Source organism: Coenobita brevimanus, chromosome 91 (genome assembly GCF_032717465.1).
Source record: "Coenobita brevimanus isolate Jiangsu-jjx chromosome 91, ASM3271746v2, whole genome shotgun sequence".
In the NCBI taxonomy this organism is placed as follows: Eukaryota; Metazoa; Arthropoda; class Malacostraca; order Decapoda; family Coenobitidae; genus Coenobita; species Coenobita brevimanus.
Genome location: NC_137044.1, coordinates 36,792,031 through 36,806,797, shown reverse-complemented (window position 1 = coordinate 36,806,797; position 14,767 = coordinate 36,792,031). Strand labels below are relative to the sequence as shown.

At 38.0% G+C, this 14,767-nt stretch overlaps 1 protein-coding gene across 1 annotated transcript in view; it reads left to right on the top strand.

The window, feature by feature from the left end:
• LOC145411964 (putative neural-cadherin 2) overlaps nt 1-14,767 on the top strand; it is a 452,962-nt gene that overhangs the window by 419,400 nt on the left and 18,795 nt on the right. The gene's annotated exons all lie outside the window — the stretch shown is intronic.

Genomic DNA, 14,767 nt, shown 5'->3' with positions numbered 1-14,767 from the left:
AAAAATTTCGTGTTTGTTTTTACACTGTTCTATACCTGTCTAGCAGGAGGACTCATAATTCATGTGGTGAAGGAGAAAGAGATAGTGTTGCTGAAGCTTCCTTTCCTTTTATTCAAATGTCATGAGAAATAAACACCTAAGTCTGTCCCCAGCTGCATCCCATTGGAGTTAATCCTCCACCCACTTTTTTGTGAGTGACCTCTTCCTGCATTAATCAAACTTCCCCAGTGACCAATTTTACACTTTGGACTTAGTTTCCCTTTTGGATTTATATTACTCACTTTCCCAATGGATCTGTTATCTCCACGAACCTTTTCCCCTTGGACCTATTTTCTTCATAGACCTATTTTTCCCATGGACCAATTTCCTACCACGAACCTGTTTCCCACCGCAGACCGATTTTCAACCATTATTTCCCCCTTAAACATTATTCCCATCCATAGATCTATTTCCACCATTGATCATTTCCTCACTGGGGAAGCACAATATCTCCACATGGATCTCTTCCCTTCCTTGAACCTACTAACACCATGAGCCAGTGTTTATCCATAGGACCTATGTTCTCACTTGGGCCCATATGGATTCATTCTAAAATGGCCCTATTTTTTAGCATGGACTTATTCAACGGTAGACTTGCTGGCCCCAATAGCATTATTCTCCTATGAACATATTAATTTCGAGCCATCCATACCCACCAACCCGCATACTGTGCACACTCACTCATCCACTATAATGTGTCTCAATTGTAGCATAATGACAGTTAGTTTGCACACACACACACACACACACACACACACACACACACACACACACACACACACACACACACACACACACACACACACACAAAGAGAGAGAGAGAGAGAGAGAGAGAGAGAGAGAGAGAGAGAGAGAGAGAGAGAGAGAGAGAGAGAGAGAGAGAGAGAGAGAGAGTAAATTTGGCAGTAAAGATGACACTGGCTTGGAAACAACACCCCTTCTGATCTCCCAGAAACAAGGTTGGAATGATTATATTGGTGGTACTTTTGCTATTTATTAGTAACACACACACACACACACACACACACACACACACACACACACACACACACACACACATACACACACACAAAGGCAACAACCAATTCTATACTACCAACTTCGGAAATTTAAGCTACCGTAGTTATAGATAATGAAGACTGCCTTAAGCACTTGTAGGATTTACTTGCTCAGCTTGTCAGGTAAAGTCGTCATTCGGTTGATGTCATTTAAAAACCCATACCAACAAGTGTCTGATTATTTGTTCTACAGTACATCATCGCTTTCCTCATGATTACCCATTTCAGTCTGATAATGTGTGTATAATATTTTCTCTAGTCACGGACGATTACCTTTACATTAGAGAGAGTTTATATTATTAAACAGAACCCAGTTAATACAAGTAGAAAAACAACTATGCAACACTAGACTGGAGGAGTTAACAACTCATGGTATTCTGATGGTAATCTCTGTATGCATCACAAGTTGCTGCATTGCTCTTTCAGTTAATGACCTCCTGTCCTTACAGTATTCGTGCTTCAGCCAGACGACTGTGATTAGTTTATTTGACACAACTTGAATGGATGAGTTAGGAACTCTGTAAACTCTCGCTGTTATGATCACATCTTATAGTTTATATCTGCTGCCGTTACACACACACACACACACACACACACACACACACACACACACACACACACACACACACACACACACACACACACACACAAAGAAGTAGAACTAGATGTACCCTCACAGGTAGAAGTGATCGCAGTAGAGATGTGTACGTCTAAAGGGAAAGTAATTGTGGCAAGTTTATACATGCCACCCAGATCAAACATTTGGGATAAAGACAAAAATGAAGACGTGGCAGAGAGTACAATTCAAAGTTTAAGAACATTACTGTATAGAATGGAGGAGAAATCTGAAAGAATTATACTCACTGGAGATTTCAATACAATTGTAAATTGGAATACTCCAGATGTAACAAGCCATGAAAGCTGTTGGGACCAAAAGCTCCTGGACCTTGTGCAGGAGTTTTTCCTAACACAACATGTAAAAGAATACACCAGAAAAAGAGGACTTGATGTACCATCAGTACTAGAGCTTATATTTACGAGGCAAGAATATGATATTGACAGTACTATGTATCACCCTCCATTCTGCAGAAGCGATCATGCAGTATTAAATTCCAGCTTCAGGATTGCATATGACACAGTTAACAGTGATGAAAGTTACAATAAGAGCCTTAACTACAAAAGGGGCAACTATCATGACCTACAGAAATACTTCTTAGAAATAGATTGCGAAAAAGAGCTTAGAGGACAAGTTATAAATGTTACATATAGAAAATTCTGTGAACTTTATGAAATAGGAGTCTAATATTACATCCCACAGCACATAGAAGCAGAAATGAAAATAAGGAAATGGTTTAATAAAGATTGTAAAAAATCAAAAGAAAAAGAGACTTGTTGTGGAAAGATACAGAAGACACAATAATGAGAGGGCATATAACAACTATAAACAGGCAAGAAACGAATACACAAGAATAAGGAAAGAAGCCCAAAAACAGATTGAGGAGGACATCATAAACAAAATTAGTGATCAACCTTAGCTATTTTACAGCTACATTCGAAGCAAAGCCAAAGATGAAATAGAATCCATTTCGGATGAGGGGATCCTCTATACACAAGAGAAAGATATTGTGAAGCAATAAATAATAATTTCCAATCAGTTTTTACAGAGGAAAATAATTTTGAGAGGGATGATATGGAACATGCATGCCCAAACACACTACAAGATATACAAATGTCAGAAGATACAGGAGGAGTTAAGTAAATTAGACAAAAGAGGAGCAAATGGTCCTGACGAAATTTCATGGTGGGTGCTACATGAATGTGCAAAGGAGTTAAGTAGACCATTATCTTTAATATTTAAGAAATCCTTGGGTCAAGGTAAAGTACCTGATATTTGGAAGAAAGCAAACATTGTTCCCTTATTCAAGAAAGGGAATAAACAAAATCCACTCAGCTACCGACCAGTATCACTATCCAGTGTTGTAAGATACTGGAAAAGATAAGAAATGTTTGGGTAAACCATCTAGATTGAGAAACACACTATGATAACAGGAAGGCAGGTTGGTTTTAGAAAGGGAAAATCATGTGTTACTAATCTACTAAGCTACTATGACAGAGTTGCAGAAACATTGGATAAAATAGAAGGATGGGTGGACAGTCTCTATTTAGATTTCAAGAAAGCATTTGACAGAGTACCGCACCAAAGACTTCTATGGAAACTGTACCATCAAGGAGGAATCCGACGCAAACTGTATAGGTGGATGCAAGACTTTCTCATAAAAAGATAAATAAGAAGAGTACTAAGGGGAAATTACTTATCATGGAGGGAAGTGACTAGCGGTGTTCCGCAGGGCTCAGTGCTGGCGCCAATTATGTTTTTAGTGTATATAAATGACATAGTAACATTGGAAATGAAAGTCATTTAAATATGTTTGTTGATGATGCAAATATACAAAGTAGAATTGCTAACACAGAGTCTTGTTAAAAGCTACAAAGAGATTTAAACTTCATAAATGGAATAATATGGCAATGTGGACAAGTGTCATGTAATCAAGTTTGGTGAAAGTGGGAAAGGACCAGATTGGGATTATAAGTTAGGAAGTAAAACCCTACACATATCAGAAAGAAAGAAGGACTTAGGTGTGATTATCAATAACAGACTATCTCCGGCTGACCACAGAAGTGAGACTGTACGGAACATGTATACACTGCTTGCAAATATGAGAATAGCATTCACATACATAAATGAAGACATGCTGAGGATGATGATAACATCTTTCATCAGACCAACCCTGGAGTATGCATCAGTAGTCTGGATTCCTCATCTCAAGAAACACAAAGGCCTACAGTAGATGAGACTGAAAAAGTTCAAAGGGCCGCTACAGAATTGGTACCAAGCTTAAGGGATCTAAGCTATGAAGAAAGACTAGAAAAACTGAACCTGCCAACACTACAGGAGAGAAGGAAAAGAGGAGACATGATTATGCTATATAAATGCATATCAGGGAAGGGGAAAATAGAAATAAATGAATATATAACCTATGAGGAAGCATCAGCAAAAGGACACTGCAAAAAACTGCATAAAAAAAGAGGCGATAAAGACGTAAGGAAATTTAATTTCCAAAATAGGGCAATTGATCAGTGGAATGCACTGTCGTATGAAATAGTGTGTGCCAAAACAATTCATAAATTTAAGGAGATTTATGATGAAAATAGTTTAAGACACGGGACAGTACGAGCCTGACTCATTCCTGTAAAGTTACAATTAAGTAAGAACAATTATGTAAGGACACTGCTCTACTAGCACACGCATTGGACGTGTATCACTGAGCTCCACTCTGGGGTACCTAATTTGTATCTGTTTATGGATCAAGCTCGTATCAGTCTAATTCAGGTGATGATCCAACATAGTACAACAAGGAATAGCAAAGAAGTGTAGCCAAAAGTAAGTAAACATGTACTGTATATCAGTGACAAGGAATGTGATGAATTTCCTTACATCAGCTGGACAACATCAAGGCTAGCAGACGACTGAGTCATGCAGAAACTGTAAGCAGTTAAGTGGAGATTTTTTCTTTAAGATGGCTTAATTTTCGGAAAGATGCCTTTGAAGGTGTTAGGAAAAGAGATAAAGGTAAAAAACAGGATGATGACTTCTACCCAGAACTGGTTGAAAAGGAAACTTACGATAAATTAGTTGAAAAAGTGAACAGACTAGAAAGATCTTTTCAAATAAATATTGAAGAAATCAGGAATGAACTATGCAGACGGAAGGGAAAAATGAGGAATTAATAAAGTAAGTAAACAGAAAACCCACAACAATAGATGAACTGTCAGCTGAGGTAAATTCACCGAGAACAAAGGCTAGTGAAATGGGATGTACAGTTGTTAACCATGAGAGAATTATGGAAGAGTTCAGAAATGATACAGAGAAAATCAGGCAAGCTACCAGTCTGATACATTACCAAGATGAGGTATAAACTACGTATTCTGAAATGGTGAAAGTAAAGAATTATTTAGAACAAGGGTAGAAGAAAAAAAACGTAAGAAAGGAAGTAAACTAATCAGGGAAGCTGTAGAGATTAACAAATCCATAGTAATCAGTGACATAGGTGAATTTCAAGAAATAAAAAACAGAATCTCAAGGGACAAAAAGGATATGGAAAATATAATTAACATACTGCAGCAAGTATCAGAGGATATTTGTGAGATAGATGCAAAAGAACATAAAAGGCTAGGGAACTCAAGAGGAATTGGGTACACTAAAGGAGAAGAGGAGGAAGCAAAAACAAAAAACAAGGAAAGATCAGAGGAAGAGAAGCGTATTTTTTTTTTTTTTAACAAAAAATTGGACTGAAGGTACGGAAATGGTATATAACCAGAAGGGAATAAAAAGAAAAAAACAGGAATGTAATAGACTCAAGCAGTGAAAAGTATGTAAAGAAAATGATTAATTTGATGTACTCAAATATAGATGGAATTGTATCAAAATTATTAGAGATGAAAGATTATACCAAAGAAAAGGAACCACATATTATATGCCTAAATGAAACAAAATTAACCCCAAGGATATCAAACGATACGGTAAACTTAGAGGAATACAATATATGGAGAAGAGATAGAAATTTGTTAAAAAGGAGGAGGAATTATACTGTTCACAGAGAAAAATCTACAGGTCAAAGAAACAGAACTTGATACACCCTCACAAGTAGAAGTGATTGCAGTAGAGATTACTCCATCTGTAGGAAAATTAATTGTGGCTAATTTATACGTGCCCCCCAGAACAGACACTTCGGAAAGAGGCGACTATGAAGATCTGGCAGAGAGTACGATTCAGAGTTTAAGTGCATTACTACATAGAATAGAAGAGAAATCTGAGAGATTTATATTAACTGGAGATTTCAATACACATATAAATTGGAATACTCTAGATGTAAGAAGACAGGAAAGCTGTTGAGACCAAAAGCTCGTGGACCTCGTGCAGGAATTTTTCCTAACACAACATGTAAAGAAAAACACCAGAAAAAGAGGACTTGATGTTCCATCAGTACTAGATCTTTTATTTACTAGGCAAGAAAATGATACTGACAATATAATGTATCACCCTCAATTTGGCAAAAGCGGCCATGCAGTAATAAATTGCAACTTCATGATTGCATATCACATAGTTAACAGTAATGAGAGTTACAAAAAGAACCTACACTACAAATAGGGAAACTACCATGACCTAGAGAAGTAATTCTTAGAAATAGATTGGGAAAAGGAGCTTAGAGGTAAAGATTTAGAAGTTATATATAGAAAATTCTGCAAACTTTATGAAATAGAAAACGAAATTACATCCCACAGCACAAAGAAGCAGAAAAGAAAATAAGGAAATGAATTTAATACAGAATGTAAAAAATCAAAAGAAAAAAAAGAGACTTCTTGTGGAATACATACCGAAGACACAGTAGTGAGAGGGCATCTAACAACTATAAACGGGCAAGAAACGATTATACAAGGATAAGGAGAAAAACCCAAAGACATTTTGAGGAAGATATTATAAATAACAGTGATCAACCGACGTTATTTTACAGCTACATCCAAAGCAAAACCAAAGTTAAAGATAAAATACAGTCCATTACGGACAAGGGGATCATGTATACACAAAAGAAAGATATTTATGAAACACTAAATATAAATTTCCAATCAGTTTTTACAAAAGAAAATAATTTTGAGAGAATTGGTATGGAACAAGAATACCCACACATATTACCAAATATACAAATATAAAAAAAAAAGAAATACAGGAGGAGTTACGTAAATTAGACAAAGGAAAAGCAAATGGTTCTGACGAAATTTCATGTTGGGTGCTACATGAATGTGCAAAAGAGTTACGTAGACCAATATATTAATATTCAAGGAATCCTTGGGTCAAGGTAAACTACCTGATATTTGGAAGAAAGCAAACATTGTTCCCCTATTCAAGAAAGGTAATAGACAAAATCCACTCAACTACCGACCATTAAAATTATTCAGTGTTGTTAAGATATTAGAAAAGCTGATAAGGAAAGTTTGGGTAAACCATCTAGAAGAACACAATATGATAACAGGAAGGCAGTTTGGTTTTAGAAAGGGTAAATCATGTGTTACTAATCCATTAAGCTACTATGATAGAGTTGTAGAAACATTACAGAGAAGAGAAGGATGGGTGGACAATATCTATCTAGATTTCAAGAAAGCATTTGACAGAGTACCGCACCAAAGACTTATACGGAAACTGTACAATCAAGGAAGAGTCCAAGGCAACCTGTACTGCTGGATGCAAGATTTTCTCAGAAAAAGATAAATGAGAACAGTACTAAGGGGATATTACTCATCATGGAGGGAAGTGACCAGTGGAGTTCCACAGGGTTCAGTGCTGGCACCAGTTATATTTTTGATGTATATAAATGACATAGATAGTAACATTGGAAATGAAAGCTATCTAAATATGTGTGTTGATGATACAAGAATACAAAGGAGAAGTACTAACACAGACTTTTGTACAGTGATACAAGAAGAATGAATAAACTTCTTGAATGGAGAGATAAATGGCAAATGGAATTCATTGTAGACAAGTGTCATGTAATTAAGTTTGGTAAAAGTGGAAAAAGATCAGATTGGGATTATAAGTTAGGAAGTAAAATCTTACAGATATCAGAAAGAGAGAAGGACCTAGGAGTGATTATCAATAACAGACTATCTCCGGCTGACCACATAAGTGAGAAGGTACGAAACATGTATACACTGCTTGGTAACAGAACAGCATTCACATACATAAATGAATACATGCTGAGAAATATAATAACATCATTCATTAGACCATCCCTAGAGTATGCATCAGTAGTCTGGAATCCTCATCTCAAGAAACACATAGATAAGATTGAAAAAGTTCAAAGGGCTGCTACAAGATGGGTACCAAGTTTAAGGGATCTAAACTACGAAGAATGACTACAAAAATATTGAATCTGCCAACACTATAGGACAGAAGAAAAAGAGGAGACATGATAATGCTAAATAAATGTGTCTCAGGGAAAGAGAAAACAGACATGAGTAAATAACCCATGAGGAAGCATCAGCAAGAGGACACTGCAAAGAACTGCATAAAAAGAGAGGTGATAAAGACGTAAGGAAATTCAGTTTCCCTAATAGGGCAAATGATCAGTGGAATGCACTACCGAATGATAAAGTGTGTGCCAAAACAATTCATAAATTTAAGAAATGTATGATAAGAATGATTTAATACATGGGACAGTTCAAGCTTGGCTCATTCTTGTTAAGATACGGTTAGGTAAGAAACACACACACACACACACACACACACACACACACACACACACACACACACACACACACACACACACACACATGCACACACGCACGCACTTTGTATCAACAATGTTACCCATTTGTGTGCAAATTACAGTATGAATCAGTACTTTCATTCAGGTTACTCTTTGACGCTTTCATTCAAATAAGAGAAGTTTACCACAGAAGAAAGGTTAAACATTGTCGATCTTTAGTTTTTCCATGAAATTACGCCATGTGATACCCTCAGATAAAAATGACATTGAGTCATAAGTCAAATGGCTTTCCATGAACCAGGAACGTATATATTACCGTTTGGTAACCACCTGACCAATATATGCACTTCTGGTAGCCTGCTCGGATAAGGTACTTTTAATGAAAGTCGCCCATAAGGACTAGAGTACAAGAGATGGTTGGGGTGTTTTGGTCGCATAATACCGGGTCGCGGCCAAGCACTTTTGCCTAAATGTCTGAACTTATATTGAAGCTTTCGGTCCATATACTCCTGCTGGGGTAACAAGATTTTGGACGATGTACTATGCGTCACAAAAGTATCGGTGCACAGGGGGTCTGATTTCTAATAAAAACATTCGAACAGCTGCTGTATATTACCAACATCTCATTGCGTCTTAACAATGTTTATATAAACATAACATTTGTTATATGTTTGAAAAAGGATACTGCTAGTTGGCAATATACAGTATGACACCTCCCGACATCAGGGCTACCGGCGTGTGGTAGGTCAGACACTAATATTTTAGTGACCTTCGTTGTGTGTTCGCAAATGTTTCACGCATATTATGCACCAGTACTTTAGTACCCATGTATTTCAGTTTATGTATCTATTTGTATACAGCCAGACACCACAATCCCGTAAGGCGTGGCCGTTTGACTTGAGTTAGCTGTTTTATGAGGAGGGGCACAAACCCTCCGCCATCCCACTTCTTGACACGCAGGGAACACATATGGGTTGGTTATATGGTTAGTACCCAGTATTTTAATGGTTTCCTGGCTTACAGGAAACCATTAGGCTTGTCACTCAGTGTAAAGCTACCTGAAAGGAATGAAGAGTTGTAAAAAGTGACAGGAAAGATTGTAGAAATTGGATGAGAGTAGGACAGACAGGAAAAAGAATGATAACGGTGAGGGAAGAAGTAGGCGGCACTACATTAAGTGAGTGAATGGTGGTCGCCACCACCATTTCAGTTAATATCAGTTGATATAATTTTATTCAGATGAAGGAAACCAACTGCATCCAAAATGTTATGGAATTCATAGTATAGTATTTTGTTACTCCGAATATTATAGTACTTAAAAGTGGACTGAATGTACAGATGGTAGGAGAACTTTTGGCCAATAGTGAAGTTATCTGGTGGACAAGCAACTGCTGCTGCTAAAATATCTAACCAACGGGTGTGAGACTGGGATGCAAAAGAGAAAGGGTCTTCCCTGCTCACAAGTTCCATAACTGTTGGAAATAATAATAATGGAAAGTTGTATAGGAAAGATAAAAGGGCTGTGCATAGAAACGGTGCTAACTGACATTTGCCTCGAAATTCGTTTTATGACGTATATCACTACAGTACATTGACCCTTCCTCTAACTGTTGTGGTTGCATATTCCATCAAAACATGAAAATAATGTTGAAACCCATGTGAAGCAAAGTGGTTTTTTCATTCTAACAAGATTATGGCCCCGTGTGCCTAGTCTGGTATGCGTATAGTAAGGATGCTATCTCTCAGCTTCCTAGAGCACACGTTTTCTGTCAGCCAGGATGGCCTGAGCCAGTGATAACTCAGGCAGCCACACGGTGCTCTGTGATTGGCTGCTAGGCTAGCAGGCAACGATGTAAATGAAGCATTCCCCGACCATGTGGTTTGATTTAGTTGGCGTGCGTCTCTCACGTAGTGATGGAAATTCTGGCTCTTTCAAGGGAGCCGGCTCATGTGGCTCAATTCAGTCAAGAGAGCCGGTTCTTTCAGTTCTTTTGACTTCCAAATGGCTCCTCATGAAGTACCACTTTGGCTTTTATAAAATCTGCCCAAATTTAGCAATACTGCACCTTCTGTTTTAAAAAATGGATGCAGTCACAAAAATGTGAATTCCACAAATATTTTTCTTCTCTTTAATAATCTTGAAACATCTCAATGCCGGTAAGATTGTGCATATTCAGCATTTACAGTTGGTGAAATCAAATTACCCTTACACTTACAGTATATTTCAACTCAAAGGCCACATGTAGGACTTTGCTCTTGTAATGCAAAAGGAGAACTTAAAAATGTAAATCTTCCATTTGTAGTGTAAATAACGAATAAAGCCTTCATTATCATATAAAAAAATAAATATTAGCTAAATCTGGCAACCAAAGAGAAGTTACTTTGAAATGCAATAGAACATAATCAGCATATTCATGAAAAAACCCTAGTTTTGATTATATGAAAATGGTACACACCTTGCCTAATAACAAATATAAATAAATTATTATATGCAAAAAAGCAGCAACAAGTTTTACTTGTATCTGTCAACAGTGAAACACTAACATTATAACAGAAGCTGTAAGTGGCCCCTTTAACCATGTCACTCATTTTGTCTTTATGGCAGACTGGTATGAAGAAAAACTAAGTGCCTCAGCTTAGAGGGGCTGATCCAGTTTCTTCTCTGAGTTATTATCTGCCCTGTTTTGGAGAAGAATCATTGTGAAGGGACTGATGTTGCTACAATGCACAATCTTCTTTCCATGACTTTGACAAGTCGTGGGTAGACTGAACCCTTGGTCTTCCACCAGCTCAGTGGGTCTGCGGCTGTTTGGATACGGGGCTCCTCAAGATAGGATCTTACTTCCAGTATAACATCTGCCGAGGGATTCCTTCTTGCAGTGTCTCCTGTTGCTTTCTCATCAAAGAGTCTCCAAACAGCAGACGTTTGTGGCTCTACTTCCAGTGCCCTTGCTCCCTCTTGGCCTCCAGGTGGAGTTGGATGGCTGCTGGGGTTGCATCTTGCTGCTGCTGTTGTTAGTCTTTGAAGTGCCTCATCAAAAGCTCTCTGGTCAGTGTTTTGAACTTCGGGTTTAGCACGGTAGTTTCTGCAAGAACAGTAATGTACTCCATTCTGTGAAACTTTCTTTCCATAGATGCAGAAACAGCAGTCACTAACTCAGTCACTTTCCCTGTGGTTATTGTTCCGTCTGTCTGGTGGTGGGCTGTTACTGTCTGGAGACCCCTGCACAGGAATATCATCTTGGAGGCCGTCATGTAGCTGAGATAATAGAAAACTGTAACTCAGAAAATTATGATTTGTTTTATTATGTCGTATTTGGCCTTTGTTTTATTATTGTCTATTATCACTGCCATTCACCTGTACTATACATATCTAATATACAAGTACATAATAATAATAAAAATAAATATGTTATTGTCTGCTGTACCTGCCTGCACTGATCTCCACGGTGACCTGCTCAAATAGGTCCAGAACAATACATGTCTCTCGCACTACCTCCCATTCTTCTTGGCTCAGAGCATCAACAGGTGCATTCATCATGGCCAGAGTAGAGATGATTGCATCTTTGGACTACAGAACCCGTTTCAGCATATGGAATGTTGAGTTCCAATATTGTAATGCAATCTTGTTTGGGCCTCAGTACAGGGATACCCTTCTGGCTTTGAGTAGACTTCAGCTTGTGTGTGGCTGTTGTGCTCTTATGGAAGAACTCCACAATCATCTTCACTTTGTCTACAGTGGGCTACAGTGGGCTTCAAGTTGATTGTGTGTGCGAGACATGGGTGGTGGGTACACTTCAAGATTTTAATGACTTCCATTATGTTGGCTGCATTGTCACTAACGCAGCAAACCACTTTGTTTTCTACTTGTCGCTCTTTTGCCACTCTTAGCAGTTCCTCTGCCAAATTCTCTGAAGTGTGTCTCTCACTGAAGTCAAAGCAGTCTAGAGGACAAGACACAATTTTATATTTTTCAATAAAGTGACATGTGACAGACATGAAGGGGGTGGTGACTCGAGATGTCCAGCAGTCGGCTGTAAGGCAAACTGCTGTAGCTTTTGTAACCCTTTCCTACAACGACACACACTCTGTCAGTCTTGGAATGGTTGTTTTCCTGCTTGGAAGAACATACATTGGATTGAGAGCGTGGGTGTAGCTTCTAAATCCCTTATCATCCACGACTGAAAATGGTTGGAAATCTCTTGCAATCGTTTTAGCAAATTCCTCATCAACTGTGTCCTGTCTTGCTGGGATCAGGGCCTTGGGCAGAAACTGGGTTAGAGAGCTCTGGGTCACAATAGGTCATGCTGTACCTGCAGTGGTGGAAAACAGTCAAGTAGTAAGTACATCTGTACCTGCAGTGGTGGAAAGCATTGAAGTAGTAAGTACATCTGCAAAGTTGTACTTTGATTGAACTTCGAGGTACTTGTAATTTACTTGAGTATTTGTATTTTGTGCTACTGTATAATTGTACTACATTACATTTCAGAGGAAAATATTGTATGTGTTTACTTCACTACATTCATAAAATTATTCATTAGTTTTGCTAATTGTTACCTTGCTGATTCAGATAATACAAAATATAATATCAAATTAATAGTAGTATATTATCTAGTTTAAGGTAAGACTTTATTGCTCCCTTAGTGAAAATTACAAGTTTCCTGGCAGTATAATCAAAATAAGCTCCGCCTTTACCGGTAGCAACATTAATGATCACACATCAGTGCATCAATATATCAGATTAAATTATAATATACCATTCTGCATAATGGGTAGGCTGCTTTTGTTTTTTAGATTGCAGACTAAATAAGACTTTTGTACTTAAGGGTCTGAATGGGGGACTGTTATTTACTGGAGTCTTATTACACTGGTATTTTTGCTTCAGTAAAACATCTGAGGTTACTTCTTCCACCTTCCTGATGCTTGAGAGGGGGCTGTAGACGCTGCAACAGCAACCGTTTCAGTAAGTGCTGCTGGAGCACTCGACGTGTTTTCATGCTCAGAAGAAGGCATGCTAATATGTCTTACTCTTTCTAACTGCATTGCTGGTTGTACTACTCTAATATGCCTGTGAAGGTTGATGGTGGACCCTGCACGATGTGATATCTTTACCTTATAAAGTCTACATGCTGCTTGTGTGTTGCATAAATTATTAAAATGCATCCAAATGGTACTTCATTTGCGACTGTCACAGTCATTCATCTTTGTGTCCTGCTGTTAGGGTGGTGCTCATGACTCATGACTGATTACAGTGATCAGCTAAGTGAACGTGTGTAGCACAGGGACGAGCTGGGACTTAATGGAATGCGGACAGGAACCGAACCTGTGAGTTTGATCACACCAGGCATTACAAGAATTGCCAACTCTGAAAATTTACTGTATAATTTCAATTCTTGTGAATACTATGTGCTCTATTATTATTATCATTATTATTATTGTTATTATTATTATTATTATAATTATTATTTTTATTATTATTATTATTATTATTATTATTATTATTGTTGTTGTTGTTGTTGTTGTTGTTACTATTGTTATTATTATTATTATTATTATTATTATTATTAGTAGTAGTAGTAGTAGTAATAGTCGTAGTACTGGTATGGGCATTATTATTTTTAAAACACCCAGAAGCAACGGAATGAAATTAGCCCAATCATCGCAAAGAGAGCCCAAATCTAAATTAAAGTAGCCCCCAAAGTTGCAAGTAACAGATTTCATATGTTGGAGGCATACAGTTACAAAATGTAGCCCAGTCCGATACTTTTCGCCCAATCTGGCAACTCTGTGATGGTGCCTTGTGACTAAACCTCTCCACACGCGCAGTTGAGGGCTTCCAGCATAGAGTATCTTTAAGAACAAGATGTCTCACTCTGCTTGGTTTTTAGTAGTGATTGAGAAGCGGTGTTTCTGGGTCGTATTTAATAAACGTGTGTCCATCCTACCTTTCTCTCATTTATTACTTTACCAAAAAATAAAAAAGTAAACGTCTCCCATTCGGGAGCCGGCTCCCATCGTTCACTTAAAACAGTCGGCTCTATGAACCGGATCGTTCACGAAACGACACATCACTACTCTTGAGTCGTACTGCGCACTACCTTCTCTGCTATTGCACACGTTCCTGCCATATATTGGAGGTTTTGTGACCACCCTGGATATTACAGCAACACATCCATGCCACGTCACCATCAGGAGCGTAGTAAGAGTGACGGTAAGCCTTTGGGTTTGCCTTCAGGCCTGTTCTATGGTGCTCAGAGAGTGTTAACCCGTTGGCTGCGGCAAGTGGCCGTGCAGACCCCTCGTGATGCAGCAAAATGTCACTTTTGGTTACTTATAGATTTCCGTGAA